The sequence below is a fragment of the Schistocerca gregaria genome, chromosome X (genome assembly GCF_023897955.1).
Source record: "Schistocerca gregaria isolate iqSchGreg1 chromosome X, iqSchGreg1.2, whole genome shotgun sequence".
Classification (NCBI taxonomy): domain Eukaryota; kingdom Metazoa; phylum Arthropoda; class Insecta; order Orthoptera; family Acrididae; genus Schistocerca; species Schistocerca gregaria.
This window is the reverse complement of record NC_064931.1, coordinates 753,704,084-753,726,085: the sequence shown is the minus strand read 5'-3', so window position 1 is coordinate 753,726,085 and position 22,002 is coordinate 753,704,084. Positions and strand designations below refer to the sequence as shown.

At 42.9% G+C, this 22,002-nt stretch overlaps 1 protein-coding gene across 1 annotated transcript in view; it reads left to right on the top strand.

Annotated features, from left to right (window-relative positions):
* LOC126298194 (protein zyg-11 homolog B-like) overlaps positions 1 to 22,002 on the top strand; it is a 224,423-nt gene that overhangs the window by 137,336 nt on the left and 65,085 nt on the right. The window lies entirely within an intron of this gene.

The window sequence follows — 22,002 nt, the reverse complement described above, 5'->3', positions numbered from 1 at the left end:
CACTAGTACAGTGTATATCCACCTTTCGCAGCAATGCAGGCTGCTATTCTCCCATGGAGACGATCGTAGAGATGCTGGATGTAGTCCTGTGGAACGGCTTGCCATGCCATTTCCACCTGGCGCCTCAGTTGGACCAGCGTTCGTGCTGGACGTGCAGACCGCGTGAGACGACGCTTCATCCAGTCCCAAACATGCTCAATGGGGGACAGATCCGGAGATCTTGCTGGCCAGGGTAGTTGACTTACACCTTCTAGAGCACGTTGGGTGGCACGGGATACATGCGGACGTGGTGCATTGTCCTGTTGGAACAGCAAGTTCCCTTGCCGGTCTAGGAGTGGTAGAACGATGGGTTCGATGACGGTTTGGATGTACCGTGCACTATTCAGTGTCCCCTCGATGATCACCAGAGGTGTACGGCCAGTGTAGGAGATCGCTCCCCACACCATGATGCCGGGTGTTGGCCCTGTGTGCCTCGGTAGTATGCAGTCCTGATTGTGGCGCTCACCTGCACGGCGCCAAACACGCATACGACCATCATTGGCACCAAGGAAGAAGCGACTCTCATCGCTGAAGACGACACGTCTCCATTCGTCCCTCCATTCACGCCTGTCGCGACACCACTGGAGGCGGGCTGCACGATGTTGGGGCGTGAGCGGAAGACGGCTTAACGGTGTGCGGGACCGTAGCCCAGCTTCATGGAGACGGTTGCGAATGGTCCTCGCCGATACCCCAGGAGCAACATTGTCTCTAATTTGCTGGGAAGTGGCGGTGCGGTCCCCTACGGCACTGCGTAGGATCCTACGGTCTTGGCGTGCATCCGTGCGTCGCTGCGGTCCGGTCCCAGGTTGACGGGCACGTGCACCTTCCGCCGACCACTGGCGACAACATCGATGTACTGTGGAGACCTCACGCCCCACGTGTTGAGCAATTCGGCGGTACGTCCACCCGGCCTCCCGCATGCCCACTATACGCCCTCGCTCAAAGTCCGTCAACTGCACATACGGTTCACGTCCACGCTGTCACGGCATGCTACCAGTGTTAAAGACTGCGATGGAGCTCCATATGCCATGGCAAACTGGTTGACACAGACGGCGGCGGTGCACAAATGCTGCGCAGCTAGCGCCATTTGACGGCCAACACCGCGGTTCCTGGTGTGTCCGCTGTGCCGTGCGTGTGATCATTGCTTGTACAGCCCTCTCGCAGTGTCCGGAGCAAGTATGGTGGGTCTGACACACCGGTGTCAATGTGTTCTTTTTTCCATTTCCAGGAGTGTATTTTAAATTAGCATTTTCTCTGCAATTTCTAATTGTTGAGTCATTAATTGAATGCTCAACTTTGGAGGGTAGTTTTGAATTACTGAATGGAGCTGTGTCATATACTCTAACTAGCTGAGCACCACGATCAAAATGGCCATTCTCAACAGGACAAGAATTTATGTTTTTAAACTTATCTTGGTCTATAAAAGTGTTATCTATCAATGTGCTGCTGTCATTTTACTACCCGCGTAGGAAAATTAATGACAGATGTCAAATTGAAAGAACCAAACAAGACTTCCAGGTCATTCTTCCTATTACACTCTTTCAGTGAATCAACATTGAATTCCCCACAAATAATAATTTGCTTTCCCCTATCTGACAGATTGCACAACAAGGCATCCAAGTTTTCCAGGAATAAATGGAAGTTTCCTGAAGGGGACCTATATACTGTTACAATTATAAAAGAGCCCTCCTTCAGTTTAAGTTGACAGGCACATGCTTCTATATGTTGCTCTACACAAAACTTTTTGTATCTAAGCTTTTTACACAGTGATAACTTTTGACATGTATGGCAACTCCTCCTCTCACCTTATTCTGTCTACTCATATGGGCAGCTAGTTTATAACCACTGATATTTACCTTTTCCATATCAGACACAATGTGATGCTCAGACAGGCATAGTATGTTTATTATGTTATCAGATGCAGTGTCATCTAAACAAACCAGGAGCTCATCTACTTATTCTTCAATCCCGGAATATTTTGGTGAAAAATGGTAACATTATTTTTTACTTAACTTTTGTGAAAATCTACTTTTTTCTTTAATCCACCAATATTTTGGTTAAATATGGTAACATTATTATTTACTTTCCTGTTGTGACAATTTTGTGAGTTTTGGACCTCTTTAGCACCTGCCTGCCTGAACTTCTCATTGGACACTGATATTAGTCTAAAATAGAGGTACACCCATGAGTACTAGTGTCCCCCTTTATGGATTTTGCTAACAACCCTGCCAGTTTACCCTTCCCTTTCCTATTGAGGTTTAGGCCATGGCTTGTGAAATCCCCCCTATCGATAGCCCCGACAGGAACCAATCCAATGTCTGACAGAGTGGCCACCCTACGCAACTGATCCAACTCCATATTTACCCTCCTAACAGAGTGGTTCAACTGGGGCTGATCATGCCACACAAAAGCAGGCACCAGTCCAACATTGGTATGGGTCATTGCAGAGGCTATTTTCACCAGGTCACACTCAATACTGTAGCCCTGATCCCTATCAATACTGTTTCCCACTCCACCCACTATCATCACATGATCCTGCTTTGTGAAACCCTTGCACAAGGAACTTATATCCTCTACCACCTGGCTAAGACATGCACTTGGATTGAAAAAGTTTGTGACCTGGTACCTGTCACCTAATGTTTCCTGCAAAATCTGGCCCACACCTCTTCCATGGCTGCTACCTAGCAACAGAACTTTCATCTTACTATCTACTTTTTTTTTTTTTTTTTTGAAACAGTTGGTTTCCTAGTGAGATTCTGTTGCACCTTAACTGCATCTACTTCTACTGGAGCCTCTTCCTTACTTAGCTGTGGTAGCAATGCAAATCTATTGGTTGTGCCAATTGGGAAACTGTCAGACACTGTCCTCTTTCAGTGGCCCCTGTTCTCAGCTACCACTTCCCACAACTGTTTACCCTCCTCCCACCTTAACCTCTTCAGTTCCTCCCTCGCTCTGTCCAAATCAGCCTGAAGGGTTCTAATTTTCTCCTCCTGTTCAGCTGTAATCCTATCTCTTGAGCAAACCCTGCAAAAGAATGGAAGAGTCTCATTTGCTTCCCCGATTCCCACGCCGCTACAATTTCCCCAATGAAACCGCCTGTCACAACAGCTGCACAAAACCCCTGAACTAACTTTCCTAATGCAGCTCACACACTTAGTATCCACGGTAGTTTGGAAATTAGTTAAGAGATTTACTAAGTGATAACGATAATATATTAAATACAGATGCAAAAGGACACTAAATATATTTTGGAAACTAGTATGTAAGTAAACTATCACCAAATGCACTTAAATTTGTGGTATAACGCTAAATATGCACGACCAAAAATTAGACCTAAACAGCCGAATGAAACCAAAATGAAATTTATGCGATTACTGGAAGAATACGTAAATAAAAGAAAAACCTTTAATGGCAAGCTTGAAGAACACACTAATGAACATATTTAATTAGTTAATCTATACCAAATGCACTTAAGATTGCGGTATAATGCTAAGTACGCACACTTTGAAAGTAAGGCAAAGCCGCGGAATATAAACAAAACGAACTTTTCGCAATTACTGGAACAATATGCAAATAAAAGAAAATGGTGAACTTGAAAAGCACCCTAATGAACGTATTTAATCAGTTTAACTACAGCAAATGCACTTACAATTGCGGTATAACGCTAAATGTGCACACTCAAAAAATTAGGCCTAAGCAGCAGTAAGTAAACAAACAAACTTTTCATGATTACTTTAACACTACACAAATAAAAGAAAAACTTTTAATGATGAGCTTCAAGAGTGCACTAAAGAACGCATTTAATTAGTTAAAAGTGTTCAACTTCAATTAATTACAACCTAAATTACTTATCTTTCATGAGAGCTCTGTCTCTGTACGTGCGGCTTTGTACATGGCTACCAACCTTCTCCAGGTGGTTATCAAATAGTCCATAGTACAGCAATGATAGTAACCAACAATATCAGATGCAACTACGGAACTGACTCACTGTTCACTGGCTTTATTTATACCGGTCATGAGGAAGACTATTGGCCAGCGTATTCACCTAGTGAGACAAGTGATGTGCTCACTATGCAAGTGCAGTGCTGCACCACCCTCTGACAAGCATCTAGGTCTATTTCCTCCAGAGGGCTTTCATACCAGAGATACCATTTTAACTTTCCCACCTGACCTAACACATTAATGTCTACATACTTACATCTGATCCCAACAAAGATTTCATGATAGGATACAGTGGGAATTATGTTCAGATAACCAAGTGGAATATAACTGTCCCTTCTTTGTATGAGAATTGGTAAATGTCTTGTCTGTTACTAAGGATACAGCTGTAGAATCAAATACAATTATGTGTAGAATGATGATTCACTTGTATAAAGAATCAAATGAAATCTTCCTTGACCTTGGATTAGAACCAGATTCATGGAGGGAATCCATTATGATATCCTTTCTCAAACCAGAGAATGATAGTACTTCATCATGCAAATAAATTAGTGTTGCTCCCACAAGCAGTGTAGGCAAAATTCTTGAGTAGTTGTTATACTTTCACCTAGTGCATCTTATATATATATACTTCCACATGGGAAAAATATATTAAAAACAAAGATTCCAAGACTTACCGAGCGGGAAAGTGCCGGTAGATAGGCACAATGAATAAAACACACAAACACACATACAGAATTTGAGCTTTCGCAACCGGTGGCTGCTTCGTCAGGAAAGAGGGAAGGAAAAGGAAAGATGAAAGGATGTCAAAAATATGCCTGCTTGTGTCTGTGTATGTATGTATGGATGGATGTGTGTGTGTGTGTGTGTGTGTGTGTGTGTGTGTGTGGGGCGCGCGCGCGAGTATATACCTATCCTTTTTTCCCCCTAAGGTAAGTCTTTCCGCTCCCGGGATTGGAATGACTCCTTACCCTCTCCCAAAACCCACATCCTTTCATCTTTCCTTTTCCTTCCCTCTTTCCTGACGAAGCAGCCACCGGTTGCGAAAGCTCAAATTCTGTGTGTGTGTTTTTGTGTTTTATTCATTGTGCCTATCTACCGGCGCTTTCCCGCTCAGTAAGTCTTGGAATCTTTGTTTTTAATATATATATATATTGACAGAGCTTATGACACTGTGTGAATGTACAATGTACTCTGCTTGATTCACAACTAGGGTGTTTCCGTTTCCCCCAGCAGGCTCACAGCTCTTTTGTGAATATGTGCTTGGCTACCACAGGTCCCCAGCCTTTGTGTCTTACTTCCTTTCCGTGCTTCAAGCTTATACTTCTCCTATCCCTTCCCCATCTCTCTCTTCATCTGATGGTTTTCTTGGTGCAGACTCTGCTTGGACCTGCTTTATCATTTGGGGCTTGAGTTTCCACTTCCAGCATTTTTTTACAACTTTTCATTAAAGAAACACAGTCTCCATTGTTGACTTTGACCTGCCATCGATTTTCCAAATTCTCCAGAAGCGCAGATCATAAAGGGAAGGTTGTCCAATGAAGTGTGTGCTCCACTTTTGTACCTTTCCATCTTTGCACTCTTCCCTTTAATAAGGTAGTACACCAAAAACCCAACACAGTAACCATCCCATTGGGAGGGGGGGGGGGGGGGGGGGGGGGAGGAGGGAGGAGGAAGAGTGTCATCAAATCAAGAACCTGCACATTGGTAGCCCCCTGTCCATGCAGGGATCACACTGCTCTGGTGCCCGTGCTGAAAACTCCACATGTATGCCAAGGAGTATGTGCCCATAGTGACTGGGGCATAGCGGCTCTGAGCAATGGCTTACTGACCAGGTAGCCATTGCTGAGGCTAAGTGACACCTATGAGGAGACCCATGTTCGAAGAGGGTGGCACCAGTACAGGTGAGCCATAAACGAAGCGGATGAAATTACCGCACACTGGTCTCTATGGAAGGAAAGTCCTTGTTTAATGCAAAGAGATCCCACCCAAAAAAGTTCCATTTCCTGGCTATGCCATGGGAGGAATGTAAGGGTAAGCAGCAAACAGAGAAATACTTCATTTGCCCGAGGACTGATGGGGGTTCCTTCTTTGCCAAAAAGCCCTTATTCTTTGTGGAGAACATAGAAGACAAGTTTGGGGAAGTGGCAGCCATCTCTGAAATGAAAAGTGGATCAGTATTGATTAAAAAAACATCCCCTGCCCAGTCACGGGTGCCACTCGCTTGCAAGAAGTTGGGTGACATACCAGTGACTGTCACCCTTCATAATAGTCTAAATGTGGTTCAGTGCACCATTTTCCACTGAGACACACTCTGGCAATCTGATAATGAGCTACATGCCAGCTTGGATCGATAGGGTGTACACTTGGTCCGTCATGTACATAGGGGGGGGGGGGGGGGCCAAAGGACAATAGCGTCACTACTGGTGCGCTCATCTTGGCCTGTGAGGGCAATTCATTGCCTGGAAATGTGATAGTATACCAATGTGATATGAAACTATATATCCCCCTCCCCAAGGCAGTGTTTCAAGTGCTTGAAACTCAAGCACACTTCTTCACATTGCAACACTAGCCCAGCCCCATATGTAGAAATTATGGATGACTGCTGCATACGAACTCTCCTTGTGCCCTTCCCAACATCAGTGTTAACTGTGGAAAGCACCAGTCTCCCTTCTCACCAGATTGCACAGTTTTCCAGAAAGAGAACAAAATACAAGAATGTAAGACTCTGGACAAACTAACTTATCAAGAGGCCAAGAAGAAGTATGAGTGGTTGCACCCAGCATGTATAACAGTGTCATATGCCACAGCTATGATGACTCTGCCCTCTTTGATGACAGTACACCCGCCCATTACACCTCTACAGTGGGTCCTCAGGGCCACTCGACCAAGCCTGCTTCCCTGATGGTTGGGGGCTCTTCTGTTGCTGCTTCCCACCTCCCAGCTACCGTCAAATAATCTTCCTCTGGCGTCTCTCACCAGGAAGGGGTCTTTCGCGACACTTGTTTCCAAGGCTTCTGCTGGTCTACAACCAGACACCAGCCATTGGCTGAAGGAGCCACAGGCTGGTGGTCTCAAGACTTCACGGTTATCAGCATTACCTGAAACTGATTCAGAGAAGCCCTCGCAGTCATCCAAATCCTCTAAGGAGAGGAAAGATAACAAGTCCTCCAAGAAGAAGGAGGTTCTGGTGGCCCCTATGCCCCCCAGGTCCCACCTGTTCCACTCCTTTGGCCGAGGCAGAGATTCCAGCAGCCCCTGAGGCCCCAGGTTGCACCTCACAGTGGAATCTAGAATCTCTGTGTATTGATGCATTAACCCCTCAACCAATGGCAGCAGGTGACCCCAGGGCATAACCTGCCTCCTTGGTTCCTTTGTGGCCTCACTATACACTGACAACATTATTGTCCAGTGAAATTGTAGCAGATTTTTCCACCACCTGGCTGAGCTACGATATTTTTTAGGCACTTCACCTTCTTCTGAATGTGAGGGCTGTTCAAAAAGTAATGTGACTTTTCAAATTGCACGGGCAATGTACATTCTATTATGGATCTTTTTTTTTTTTTCAACATACTTCATTTGTTTGTGGCAGATATATAGGTTAGATGTGTTTTAGTGTGCGCAGTGATTTTTAATTATTATAAAAAATTGAGCAAGGAATTTGCATCAAATTTTGTGTGAAAAATGGAATCAAGTGCTCTAAAACACTTGAAATCTTGACAGCAGCATACGGAGAGTCTGCTCAAAGTAAAGTTAAAAAAAAAAGTGTACAAATGGTACAAGTTATTCCAAGGTGGCCGAGAAGATGCCAATGACGAACCTAACACTGGATGGCCCAGCACAACAACAACAGATGATAATGTCAAAGCTGTGAAGAAAATTGTTTTGGAAAATCATCAAATTACTGTAAGAGAAGTTGCTGGGAACGTTGGTATATCTGTCGGTTCATGTCATGCAATTTTTTCAGATGTTTTGGGCACAAGATGTGTGTCAGTGAAGTTTGTTTCAAATGTTCTCAGTTTTGATCAGAAGAACCATCACATGAGCATCACTCAGGAGCTCTTTAATGATGTCAATGATGATCCTAATTTGCTCAAAAGGGTCATGACTGGTGATGAAACGTGTTTACAGTTATGACGTCAAAACCAAAGCCCAATCATCCCAATGGAAGCATCCCGGAGAGCCAAGACCGAAAAAAGCATGCCAAGTTTGACAAATGTCAGAGTTCTGCTCACTGTTTATTTTATTTTCCATTTACTGTGGCATAGTTCATCATGAATTTTTGCCTCAAAGTCGTACGGTCAATAAGGAGTATTATCTTGATGTTATGCATTGTTTGCAAGAAGCAATACGCAAAAAAGTCTGTAATTGTGGAAAAGCAATTCATTGCTTTTGCATCACTTCAATGAACCTGCTCATTCATCATTGCTTGTGAGAGATTTTTTGGCCAAAAACAGCTCGACAATCATGTTCCCAAAACTGAAGAGACCAATGAAAGCAAAAAGATTTTCAACGATTGAGGAAATAAAAACTGCCGCATTGGAAGTACTCAAGGCAGTACCAAAAAGTGCTTATGAGAGAAGTACTTCAAGGGGGATTACTTCGAAGAGGACAACATGAACATTGATGAATAAATAAATATTTTTTTCATAAAAATATAGTGTCACCTTACTTTTTTAACACACCTCGTACACCTTTGGAGGCTGCAGCTATTCAGGTAATGGCATTTCAGGATATTGCCATCTGCAGTATTTACCTTCCTCCTAATGGTGAAGTGTCTCAGAACATATTGTTTGCTTTTGTTTATCATCTTCCCCCACCTTTCCTATTCTTGGGTGATTTCAATGCCCATAATCCTTTGTGGTGTGGCATCTTGAATAGTGGTGCCCTCAAACATTTCAGTGAGGTGCATGGAACTTCTCAGCCATCGACCTTTCCATCTGCCGCCCCTGCCTTGTCCCACCCACCAACTGGAGATTCCACAGTGACCTTTGTGGTAGTGACTCCTTCCCAATATTCCTCTATCTCTCTCTCTCTCTCTCTCTCTCTCTCTCTCTCTCTCTCTCTGTGTCACTCTCCTGGACACCTGCCCAGATGGGCTCTCAACAGTGTTGACTGGGCTATGTTTGCCTCTGCTGTCGCCCTTGGCTCCCCACTGCATGGAGATATCGATGAGGCCGTCCAGAATACAACTGCAGCCATTCTTTTGGCTACTGATTTAGTGATCCCCTGTTCCTTGGGCTCATTCCAACAGAAGACAGTACCTTGGTGGTCATCAGAAACCGCAGAGGCCATTAGAGTATTATAAAAGTTGCTACTCACCATATAGTGGAGATGCAGAGGTGCAGATAGGCACAAGAAATTTTGTGACAGTCTTTTTGTTTTACCTATCTGCGACTCAAGATCTCCACTATATGGTGAGTAGAAAGTATCCTTTTCATAATGTTGTTAGAGGCCATTAGAGATTGTAGATTGGCTCTCCAGTACCGTAAGTGGCACCCATCGCTGGAGCACCTCATTACCTGTAAGTGACTCTGTGCCTGAGTCGGCCACCTAATAAAATCAATGTTCTCTGTAAGTTGCTTGAACACATGGCAAGTCAGTAGCTATTTTGGGTCCTTGAGTCTCAGCGTGTTCTGGCTCCGTCCCAGGGTGCTTTTCGCCAAGGCTGTTCCACTACTAATAATGTGGTTCACCTGGAGTCTGCCATCCAAACAGCTTTCGCCCAACATCAACACCTTACCGCCATCTTCTTTGACCTTCAAAAGGCTCATGACCCCACATCCTCGGTACCTTACACATTTGGGGTCTCCAGGGTCTGCTCCTGATTTTTATCCAGAACTTTTTGTTGCACTGTACTTCTTGGGTTCAAGTTGGTGCTTCCCATAGTACACCACCCCCCCCCCCCCAATATCCAAAAGGATGGGGTCCCTCCATTATGGATCAGGCACTAACAACAGCTTGTCAATTAGGCTACAGATGTTTGCAGCTCCTGTAAGCATCCAGACTAGTGTGTCCTCTTTCCAAACGTGGAAATCCATCTCCCACAGCAGTATCCCAGATCAGGAATCATGACTGCATCTCCATCCGGTCCCTCCTCTCTGAACTTCAGTTGTTCCCTGTAAGAGCTCTCATCTGGGCTCACTCACATACACTTCCAAGGTACATCCCTCAACCACAGGTTTGTCTTGACCTATCACAAGACCCGGAAGACTCGGTTCAGCTCAAGGCCCTCCACCGCTAATTTTTCTCCATCCCTGGCGCATCCTGGGGTTCATAAGTAGTCTATATGTTTGGATCAATGGTTACTGGTTACTTAGGCTTTTCTTAGACTCACATGGGCCATTCTGAACTGTACTTCTTGCCAGATGGCTGTAGTGTTTTAGTGTACAGTTGGTAGCCATCTCTTGTGCTCTTGAGCATATCCGTTTGTGCACCAGTGAGTCCTTTCTCATATGCAGGGACTCCTTGAGCAGCTTGAAAGCTCTCATCCAATGTTAGCCTCGCCATGCCTTGGTTATTGCTATCCAGGATTCTCTGCGTGCCCTTGAACAATGTGGATGCTCTGTAACCTTCGTCTGCACCCAGGACATGTCGAGATCCCGGGGAATGAACTTGCTGATAGCCTGGCCAAACTGGCTACCAGTTAACTGACCCTTGAGATTGATATTTTGGAAATGGACCTCCAATCAGTATTACCTAATCAAGTTTTAGGGATCTGTAATATGGAATGGCTCATTCCTATTTCTCCAAGCAAACTGTGGGTGGTAAAGGAGGCTATGAGGTCCTTCATGGAGGCCTCTTGAAAGGACTCTGCTGTCCTTTGCCGGCTTCTCATCGGCCATACTTGGCTGACTCACCGTCATCTCCTCCACCGTGAGGACCCAACCCACTGTCGTCGTGGTTTCCATTTGACAGTGGCCCACATTTTGCTGGACTGCCACAACCTAGCCACCGTGCGGTGCACTCTCAATCTCCCTGACATGCTATTCCTGTTTGCTCCCTAGATGGGGCATCTTACCTGCCTTTCTTTCTCTGTCTACCTTTCTTCTTTTTGTCCCTGATCTCACCTTTGTTGAGCTTTAGTAGACCTTGGAGTTTTTTCCCATGGTTTTTTTTTATGGTAGGCCATCTCTGATGTACAGACATGCAGAACTATCTGTTCGTGGAAAAAGACCTTGTACAGCCAGTCTTCCTGATACGTGGGTTATTCAAAATACTTCAGTTTAAAGTAACATAACAAATGCTGTTATATGGAATGTGTTTTTAATAGTTGAAAGAAAAGATTACATATTTGAGAAAGTTTCATATGTATACATTCAAAAAGTATTTGAGGGTATTGCTACTTCCTTAAAATATATAAAAAAAAGCAATTGAGGAATGGTACACTTTCAGCTGAAACATCTAGTTCTCAACAATCAACAAACCTTCAGGCAACTTAGTGCCTTGTGGACTATTCCATCAAAACAAGTGTTACACAAAACCTTGAACTACAGCAAAGATGTTGTCATGCAGTGGTATTATAGATATTTTCAAAGAACAACTGAAAGATTAGTGGGCTCAAGAAGTTGTGATTGATGTGCAAAGTATAATGAAAAGGGTAGATGATAAACTGGTGAAATCAAATTCCTTTCATATTACATTCAGTTGCGCAACAGTTCCAGAAAATATCAAGGTAGGCTTCATTCACTCAAATGTGAGATCTTTATAAACCATCCCAGTGTGCTGTTTTAAATGCCAAATCTTTGGCCACATCTCTCTAGTGTATAAGGGAGAAGCCACATGCGACAAATGTAGCAAGGCCACACACAAAGGAATTGTTTGTTCATATCCTCCCAAGCATATTAATTGCTAATTGTCTAGAATAAAGACTGTAGTGTCTACCCTGAAGAAAGGTGGATGCAGAGCTAAGAACAACGAAGTGTATATTCTGAGGTGAAAACCTCCCATTTTCACTATTTCATTTGCTTCAGCCCTCAAAAAGCCTACTAAGAAAGCTGGTGCCTCCACACAAATGGAGGTTAATAGTGTCAGCACTATTACCTGTGTTTGTAAGTGCAGTTGCAACAGTGCTGTTATTACAGAGCCTACAGCGGTTCCCAGAATGTCAGAAAAGGCCACTGTTACCATCATTGTAGAGGTAACAGCACCTCAAAAGCCAGACATTGCTGTGAATGTTTCTCTGAAATCTCCTCTGGCAAACAAACCAACTGGGAAGTGTCAACCACATAAGAAGACAGGTCATAAACTGTCATACTATGTTCCAGTGATTCAGTGTTGGAGACTGTGGAATATAAAATCTGCCTGGGGCCAACCGTCTACCCCCCACACTAAGCCTCCAACCACCACTGGTTCCACACCGTGGTGGAGAGACAGGGTGAAAGCACAGTTTCACCAGTAACTTGACTCTCCATGCTACAGTGGAACACCAATAGGTTAAGGACACATATAGGAACTGAAACTTGTAGTGTAAGACCATCCCCTGTGCTTGTGTTTACAAGAAATACATTTTAAATCTACTGATGCCCCTGTGGCCAATGGCTGTGTCACAGTGGTAACCCTGGTTTCCATCAGGTCACCAAAGTTAAGTGCTGTTGGGCTTGGCTAGAACTTGGATGGATGACTGTCCAGGTTTTCTAAGTGCTGTCAGCAAGCAGGGTGCACTAAGCCCTTGTGAGGCCAATTGGGGAGCTGCTTGACTGAAGTAGTGGCTACAGTCACTAAAACGACAGCTGGGAGAGCAGTGTGCTAACCACAGGCCCCTCTATATCTGCATCCAGTGATGCCTAACAGCCAAGGATGATACAGCAGTAATGTTGGGCCTTCCAAAGCCTGTTCTGATGGATGCCCTGTGCTATAAGGATATAACCTCTACCATAAAGACGACTTGACTGGGGAGAAGGCCAAGGGAGGGGTGACTGTGTTTGTATATAACGCACACCACTCCTCTGCTCTGTCCCTGGTTACTGATCTTCAAGCAGTTGCACCTGAAATTCCTGTTGGACAAAGGATTAGTATGTGCTGTCTGTACATATCACCAAAAGAAGTAATAGGTTCTGAGGCTGTCACAGACCTAGAACAACTCCTCTGTCAATTTTGCCAAATGGGAGACTTCGATGCTCATAACATATTTAGAACGCTGAAACTCTACTTGCCCCAGGTGTCTAGTTTTAGAAAACCTCATTATGTCTTGAGAGCTGTGTATCCTCAACACAGACAGTCCCATTCATTTCAACTATGATACTGAGTCATCCTCAACCATAGACCTTTCTTTGTGCTCTCCAGCCATCCCAGGTTCTGCTCAAAGGGAAGTTACTGATGACATTCATTTCATGACCCCTTCTCACTCAGGATCCACCTACCAGATGGGGAAATTCTTGAAAGGAAGCTGCCAAGGTGGATGACCAGCAGTACAAGCAGGATGCTGTTCAGCCAAGTGGCTGTGTTTGAACGCCTTGGCAGCATCCAGGAATGTGTGGACTACATTACACGTGTGATCCGCCATGCCACTGACTTATCGAACCCAAAGTCCTCAGGTTAGGGATATTTTAAAGCACAGTATTCTAGGATGGCTCCACAAATGGGCCTTTTATGCCTATTTACCCCTATTCATTTGGTACTTCTTATCTAAATGCTGTAGATGGGACATGCTGTCATATAGTTTGGAGCAGGAGAACAAGTGTTATCCTGTTTGCCATAGCCATAAACTGTATAAAGTCTACGCTAAGGAGTCTTGAATGGTGCTCCTTATTTGTGGACGATTTTGCCGTGTTTGTTCCTCCTCTGGCACTGCAACAATTATTGTCATTTACAACTTATAGTGAAAAGGTTAGAGAAGTGGGATGCAAAAACAGGTTTTAAATTTTCTGCAGGTGTGTGTGTGTGTGTGTGTGTGTGTGTGTGTGTGTGTGTGTGTGTGTGTGTGAATTTTAATCATTCTTGTTATATTTTTAATTTATGTGACTTGTATGTGAGGGACAAAAGTTTCAGTGAGGTTTCTGAGTCTCATTTTTTATTCAAAACTGCCATTGTTACACCTAAAGGACCTAAAGTCAAGGAGTCAGAAAGCACTGAATGTTTAAAAATGTGCCTTATCCACAGACCTTGGGAGCGGAGAGAGCATGTCTTCTCCAGTTTTACAGAGCTTTCGTGATATCGTAGCTTGGTTGTGGGTGTGCAGTGTAAGGATCAGCGAGACCTTCATACCTGAAGATCATTGATGCGATTCACTGTTGTGGGATCATGCTGGCCACAGATGCTTGCAGGACTAGACCCATACCTACATCTGTACTGAAGCCGGGGAACCGCCACTCACTGCCTGGCAGCAACTCCTTGTGTTACACTAGGCATATAAGATCATCACTGTACACAACAAATCAGCGTACCATATTGTTGCTCATCCGAGCACTTTTTCTCCAATCACCCATGAACAACAGGGCCATTTGGGATCCACATGAAGCATGACCTGGGGTCACTTGTTGTGGGGCAAGTGCAAACCCACATCCAAGGTTGGAACTAATTGCCACCCTGGCTACTACAGAGGTCCAGAGTAATTTTAGATTTAGTGCAGTACTGGAGAGGATGCACTCCTGCCTCTGTTTTTAACACAGTATTTTATGACATTTTAAATGAGTGGCACAACTGTGTGGCTGTATTCACAGATGGGTCTAAACAGGGGGACTCCATTGGCTGCTCTGTTTTTTTCCGTGATCACATCCTCTAGATCCTGTTGTATGAAGACATCACTGCATGCGATGCTGAATTATATGTGCTCCTGAAGGCACAGAATCAGATGAGATGTCCTTCAATTGCTCAGTTGCTCATCTGTTATGACTCTCTACAACACTCGTACCTAGCAGGTAACATAGTGTAGAATATCCAGGAAGCCCTTCTCCACCTATAATGGGTGGGAAGGAGGTACCTTTCTGCTGGGCACCAGGACGCATGAATAATAAGAGAAATGAACTAGCAGATGTAGCAGCCAAGGGTGTGTATCATGATAATAAGGGTGTGTATCATGATAATCAGATTGTTCAATGTACAATCCTCCCATGTGCTATCACCCTCGCTGTCAAGTGTAGGTGGGAAGAATCATGGCTCAAAGCTGTGTGTAGTAATGTCAACTACTGGCCAAGGCATACCTCCTTCAAGCCATGTAGATGAGATGACGTCTTTCTCACTCGTTTTTGCATAGGACACAGCCATATGATGCATGGCCTCTTGCTCTGACAGGTGAACCCTCCAATGTGTGATGTTTATGGCATGCAGATCACAATGCAACACATTTTAGTAGACTGTGTTTTATATTCAGACAAGAGGTTAGCAGCTAATTTATTTACAAATTGGCACATTAAGAGACAATGACATGAATGATATGCGACTTTGTGTTGTACATTATCCGACTTATTCCTTAAAATTTTAGGGAGAAGTTTTTAATGTGTTGTCAGTGTGGCTGGCTAATCCATGTAAATAATACGCTACTCACATACTCCTGCATAATTATTTTAGCTTTCCTCGTGTATTACATGTGTTTTAATTGACAGTTTGAGAGCATGTGACCTTATTTACACTATCTTAAAGAATGTGAATTAGTGTGATTGTGCAGTGAAATTGGGAGAGAATGAATGTAATTATGTAAGACTTACTCTTTCTTGTTTTATAACATTTTAGACTTTTTAACCACATTTGTTTACACTAATTTTTGCAAGATTGGTGATAACCTCACTGTGAGTACCCCTGGACCACAGAAGTGCACAGCAAGAATTGTAATGAACCAGAACTGTATTTTAATGGCACTGTTGTCCATTTTAATAAGTGAGTCAGTTTCTTAAGTCTCATATTTAATCAAAGGTCCACATGGGTGCTGCTCTTGTGGAACCTTAAAGTAAGATCACTTCAAGACTTAGATATTTTAAAGTGTCTCAGTGGAAAAGTACAAGGTGCAGATAGGTCATGTCTACAAGAATTCTATAAAGTACCTGTGTGATCCCATCCAGACAAGAGGTGGTCCTTAAAGATTTTCCATACAATTCACCATGCATTAGACTGAAGACAGAGGTTTACAGAGTGAGTCGTATTGCTTCCCCAGATCAAGTGAGCCTCTACTTACTGTCCGATAGCAGTTTCTGACTGTGCTACATACCTTTAAAGCCAAGCAGACCAAAAGTTCTCCAGCACCCATTGTCATTGGTCACCCACCAGCAGAAGGTAATTTCTGAACTGCCCATGAGCCCCTAAATCATAAGGTATCTGGGTGATATAGCTGATAGTAGAGAACAACATAGATATCAGGATTCTCCCACAGTGTTGGAGCAAACATCTGCTCTGAATATATTTTAAATACTTCTATACAGTAAGATGAATACAAAAATATTTCATCTATCAGAATAAATTCCTTTGTATTTTAAATGAGCATTGTAATTATACATGTGGCAGCATGCCTTTTGGCACATTGAAAACTTGACTTGAGCTCATTCATCTCAATAAACTTCACAAATCTACTCCCAGGTCTAAGGCAAGAAACAATGTAACTCAGTCAAGAAAAAGTATAAAAATGTACTACATTGGATGTGTCCCTAGATGGATTCATTTGACTGTTAATCTGCTGTAGGTTTGGTCTACACATTAGATGTGTATTCACTAACTAAATGAATAAACCCCTTGAAAAATAACTACACTGCGTTTTCATTCCAAAAAGTCACAAATATTGCCACTAAATCCATTCTAAAAATAAGAATGCACAGCATTTGGTACCGATGTTACTGTTTATTAATTTATTTTTACTATTCAGTTCACTCAGACTGCACACTCTCGTTAACAGACACCATCCATTATTGAACCAATGACCTGGTTAGAAACTGCAACTAAAATCAATCTGTTTACACTCAAAGTGTTCACGTGATATTAAGTAATTAAATTTCCTTTTCAACATGCAAAGGGCATTCAAAAAGTTTCGCACAATCGTCTCTATTTTTTTAATTATTATTTTAGTCAGGAGGAGAATGAATTTTTTTGTGAACATACTTGGAACATTTAACTATACATTGAGCCTACTCAATGTAACCTCCATCAGCTGTGACACATCTGGCCCAACATTCTTTCCATGATGTAAATGCACTTTGGTAAAATTCTTGGGATTGACTTTTACACCATTGCTTGACACAGGAAATAAGGTCTTTCTCACTATCAAATGATTTACCGCGCAGGTGGGCCTTCAGATGACCAAAGAGGTAAAATCAGATGGAACCAGGTCTGGACTATAGGGAGGATCAGGAACAGTTTTCCAACCCATTTTCCTGATTTTCTCCTGCATCACAAGGGCTGTATGGGGTTTGGCATTGTTATGGTGTAGCCTGATGATCTGACCCTGAAGCTGTGATCTGTGGGTCTTGATGGCACATCGCAGGTTGTCCAATCACAAACAGTGATGGTCTCAGTTAATTGTGGAGCCTGGTTCCAAAAAGTCAATGAAAATGACACCACACTGATTCCAGAAGGAGGAGACCATCACCTTTCGGCCTGCTGTTTGTGAATGTCTTGGTTTCTTCTTCCGAGAGGAACACCATTCCATGGATTGGGTTTTGCTCTCAGGTTCAGACAAAAACAACCACCTTTCATCCTGGCTGTCAAAACACTGTTTCCACTCTTCAGTAAAGGTCTTCATGAGACCCTTGCACACATTCTTCCTCATCGTTTTCATTTCTCTTGTCAATAATCTAGGAACCCAACACACACAGATTTTTCTGTAACCTAGTGACTGTAGCAGTGATACCATACTACCCAATGACAAACGAGTGATTTCAGCAAGCTGTCTTGTCGTCACACATCTGTCATTTTGGGTGATTTGATCAATGGTCTCCTTATTCACATCACTCACTGCCGTCGATGGTCTACCGCATTGTGGATTGTCCAGTAGAGAGAAATCACCTTCTTTAAACCTCTGCAACCACCACTGGATACTGCTGTTATCCATTGCATCCTCCCCTTAAACAGCGAGCAACTTCCTGTGAGTTGATGTGGCGGAGTCATGGCCGGTCTTGAAGAGGAACTCCATCACCGACTGTTGTCGCAACCTTACATCTACTTCATGGTCCATTATGGCTCGCCTGTAAATAAAAGAAAATACTTTTATATACCAACTTATAGCTAAATGTTCCCAGTATGTTCACAGAAAAATTCATTCTCCACCTTCAAAAAATAAAAAAATTAGAGACGACTGTCCCAAACTTCTTGAGCACCTTTTGTATTACGCACTTCCTCACTTCTCAGTAAGTATCTAAGCAAAGGCTATATGCCACACAGTCTTATGTCTTAGTGAGACAGCCACTTTTCAGTTTGTTATACAGAAACCTCAGTAAACCATCCAGATTGAATATTGTTGATTATGTCCACTTTATACTGTCCTCTGTTATACTGTACCTCACATAAATAAATGACTGAACACTTTGCCAAACTTTTCAGAGTAATAAGTGTCATGTCCTACCTCTGTGAAAACTGGATCCCAACTCTTTGATAATTAGTCTGCACAGCAAATTTAATCTGCCGTCTCTAGAACACAGGACGGTGCTCTTTTCTGATTAACTGAGAAATATTATGACCAGTGAACATTTTTACTGCTATCATAATTAGGTACTTCCCTGCTCAGTCAAACACAAGCAGTCAATCAGTCTTCGTATTCTGCAAATTATGGGCTCAAGGAAAGCCAGGCAGATGTTAAATAACAATGTCTTTATGTGTCTGAAGCGTTAAACTAAAGATATTACTTCCTTGATATAAATACTAACTGTTTTACAAAATGTCTTTCATACAATGTACAGCGTATGTGATCCCGTACCTGATTACACAACATTATGTACATCATTAAAACTAAAGGTTTAATCATGGTGCACTACCTTTATATTGCGACCGTGAGCATTAATTGGCCAGCAAGGAAGGCATGATCCTGATGCACTGCACAACACATTTGGTGTCCCAGCACTTATGCCCAGCAGCTAGTGGGAGGAACCATAGGCATCCAGCAACATGCTGGGGTGAGGCAGTTCAGGCAACAATGGCTAAGGTTGCGGAGCATTCTTTGCCATTTGTTACAACGTAAGTTATGATCTTGGTAGCACAAGATTGTTACAGAAATGTTTACATGGTAGGACTCAAAGTCCAAATGAAAGTTTCAACAATTGTATATGGGAAAGGATACCAAAAACTGTTCTAGTAGGACTAAATACTTTGAAAATAGGTGTGCTAGATGCTGTTCTACATTTCAGTGATGGTGCAGTGTCAAGGCTTAATGCGACGGAAGTGGTGGGAGTGCCTGGTGGACTAAATATGCATAAAGCTCTAATAGCCATTGATGAAAGGAGTCTCTTCGAAGCAGAAAAATCAGTGTTGGAAGCACCAAAGAAGCAAGTAGAAGAAGAAGAAGAAGAAGAAGAAGAAGAAGAAGAAGAGTGAAAAAGAGAAGGGAGGAAGAACAACACAGGAAACAAGATGAATATGGATCTGGGATGCATTAGTGTCATGCAAGTTTAATAGAAAAAGCAACTTCTAACTTTAACTTGAATTTTCCAAAAGTTAAATCATTTCATGTTCTGGTACACTTTGCCTAAAAACTATTAAAGACAGAGAGCTGAAATTTTGTATACTGTCTTAAAACATGCCTAACTAAAAAGTAGACTGCTCTTGTGACTTAATTTTGAAAATTAAATGCTTTTTTGACAAAAAACCCTGAATTCATTTCCAAAATTATTGATAATCATACTTAAAAAATTTTGTATCACAATTTATGACAGCGCCATCTTTTCAACAGTCTGCTTTCAAGATAATAGTGTAAAGAACTTACAGGGAAAAAATAAACCTTCTACTTTGTTTGTATTTTGAGTAGTGTGTACCTGTGATGTACATAAATAATTAGTATGGTTTATTTCACTTGCAACAAAAAGTACAATTAAAAAAAGTGTGAAAGCTAAAACTGTGGTTCATACATAAAAATGTTCCCAAAAGATGCCTTAAAAGATAGTAAGCTTTATATGGGCTTACAAATCGTATTCTTTGAGTTACATGATTTAGAGAACTGACAATTTTTTCAAGGTTTCCCATGGTATTCATGGACCAGTCCACTTAAGACCATCATGGGCACAAATGAGGTGGTGGTGGTTCCCACTGTTTGTAACTTTTTCTGTTTGAACTATTCCACTGTACAATCTGCTTCACCACTGGAGGATGGGGGAAATGTCAGACTAAATATGTGTTCAATGCCATCTGAGGTACCAAATTGTTCGACAGCCATTGCTGTTAATTGGAGCCCATTGTCTGATGTGATGGTTTGGGAAAGCCCTTTGACACTGAGAACATGAATGAACACTCTAATTGTGGTGTCTGTGATGGTGTACACTCTGCTGGCCACTTAGAGGTAGTTAGAGTTAGTGTCCACAACATTGATTTACATAGAACCCAGAAAGAGGCCTGTGAAATTCAAATAAATGTGGTTCCAGGGGTGATTTGGGAGGGGGGTTGGACCATGGATCGAAAGATTGAGGTGGAGTGGCATGATGTTGAGTGCAAGTAGAACAGCTGTGCACCAAGGCTTCTACGTCCTTGTTCAGCCCTGGCCCATAGGTCTAACGATGCATTAGGGCTTTCATCTGTGATATACCCCAGTGCCTACAATGGACGAGTTGTAAAACTTGAGGCCACATGACAGCTGGGATGTCGACATGGTGAGCATCTGCCTCAGCGTCAAGCAGGAGAATGTTGGTGATGATGGACTGATGCTGAGAGAGGCAAGACCAGGGCTAGAGCCCCGCATTGACATCGTTTAAAAAGTTTGTGGGCGACCCATGGAGTGCTTAGAGCATGACATGCCATAAGATAGGGTCACGGCATGTGTCTGCAGCAATTCAAGCAGCCATAATAAGAAACCCTTCCAGTGTGTGTCACCATTCCACATCTGTGTAGAAACAGGAAATTTCTTGTTGGTCAAAGGCCAGGTCTGGTCCCATGGGTTGGCAAGATAGAACATCTGCATTTGTGTGTTGTGTTGTTGGCTTGTATTTAATGGCATACTTGTAGGAGCTGAGGAAAAGTACACGACACTGGATCTGTTATCCTGTCCTATCTGGAAGATGGAAATGTGATAGGAGGAAGGCTGCCTGTGGTTTGTGGTCTGTAATGAATGTAAACTTACGCCAAAACAGGTAAACATGGAACTTCTTAATTGCAAAGATAATTGCTGAAACTTTTTTTTTCTATCAGTGAGGAGCTGGTATCAGCATCATTGATGCATAGGCAATCAGTTGCTCAGTACCATCATCACTCCTATAAATCAACTCTGGTACAGTGCCATGTGGAGAGACATCTGTGGCCAAAGTTGTGGACATGATGGGGGCAAGGGGCATAAGGCAGGGTGCTGAATGCAGCATACACTTCAACTGCGTAAAAGTGAGCTGGCAGTCAGCTATCCATCTGTACTTAACACCTTTCTTCCGCAAGTAATTTAGCAGATGCATGGCGTGGGCCACTTGTGGGAGGAACTTAGAATAATAATTTACCTCCCCCAAAAAAGCTCACAAATCTTGTAAGTTTTTGGGGTGGGGTAGAGACATAATAGCTGCAATGTTGCAGTTGTTGCAGTCAGTCGGCAGTGCTCATTGTTGAACAAGTGTTCAAGGTATACCACTTACTTCAGGGGGGGGGGGGGGGGGGGACCTGGCATTTGTGTAACCAGCACTTGAACCTTGTGTCACACAGTGTAGTAAACAGGTTGCACAGTTAGTCCTCATTCATTGTCCTCAGGACAATTAAGTCAGCGAGATAGTGCAAGCAGGGATAGACATGGTTAACTGTTCCAGGTAAGTCTGGAAGGTTGCTGGAACAGAAGAGATCCCAATTCTTGTAGATTGATGCCTAACTTGAAATGAAATTCCAAGCATATTAATACTATTGATATGGAGTGTTTAAATCTTGTTGTTATACTGCAGTAATTTTAGTGAGTATAAAGATTTAGGTAAACTCTCAGATGAAAGATATAGT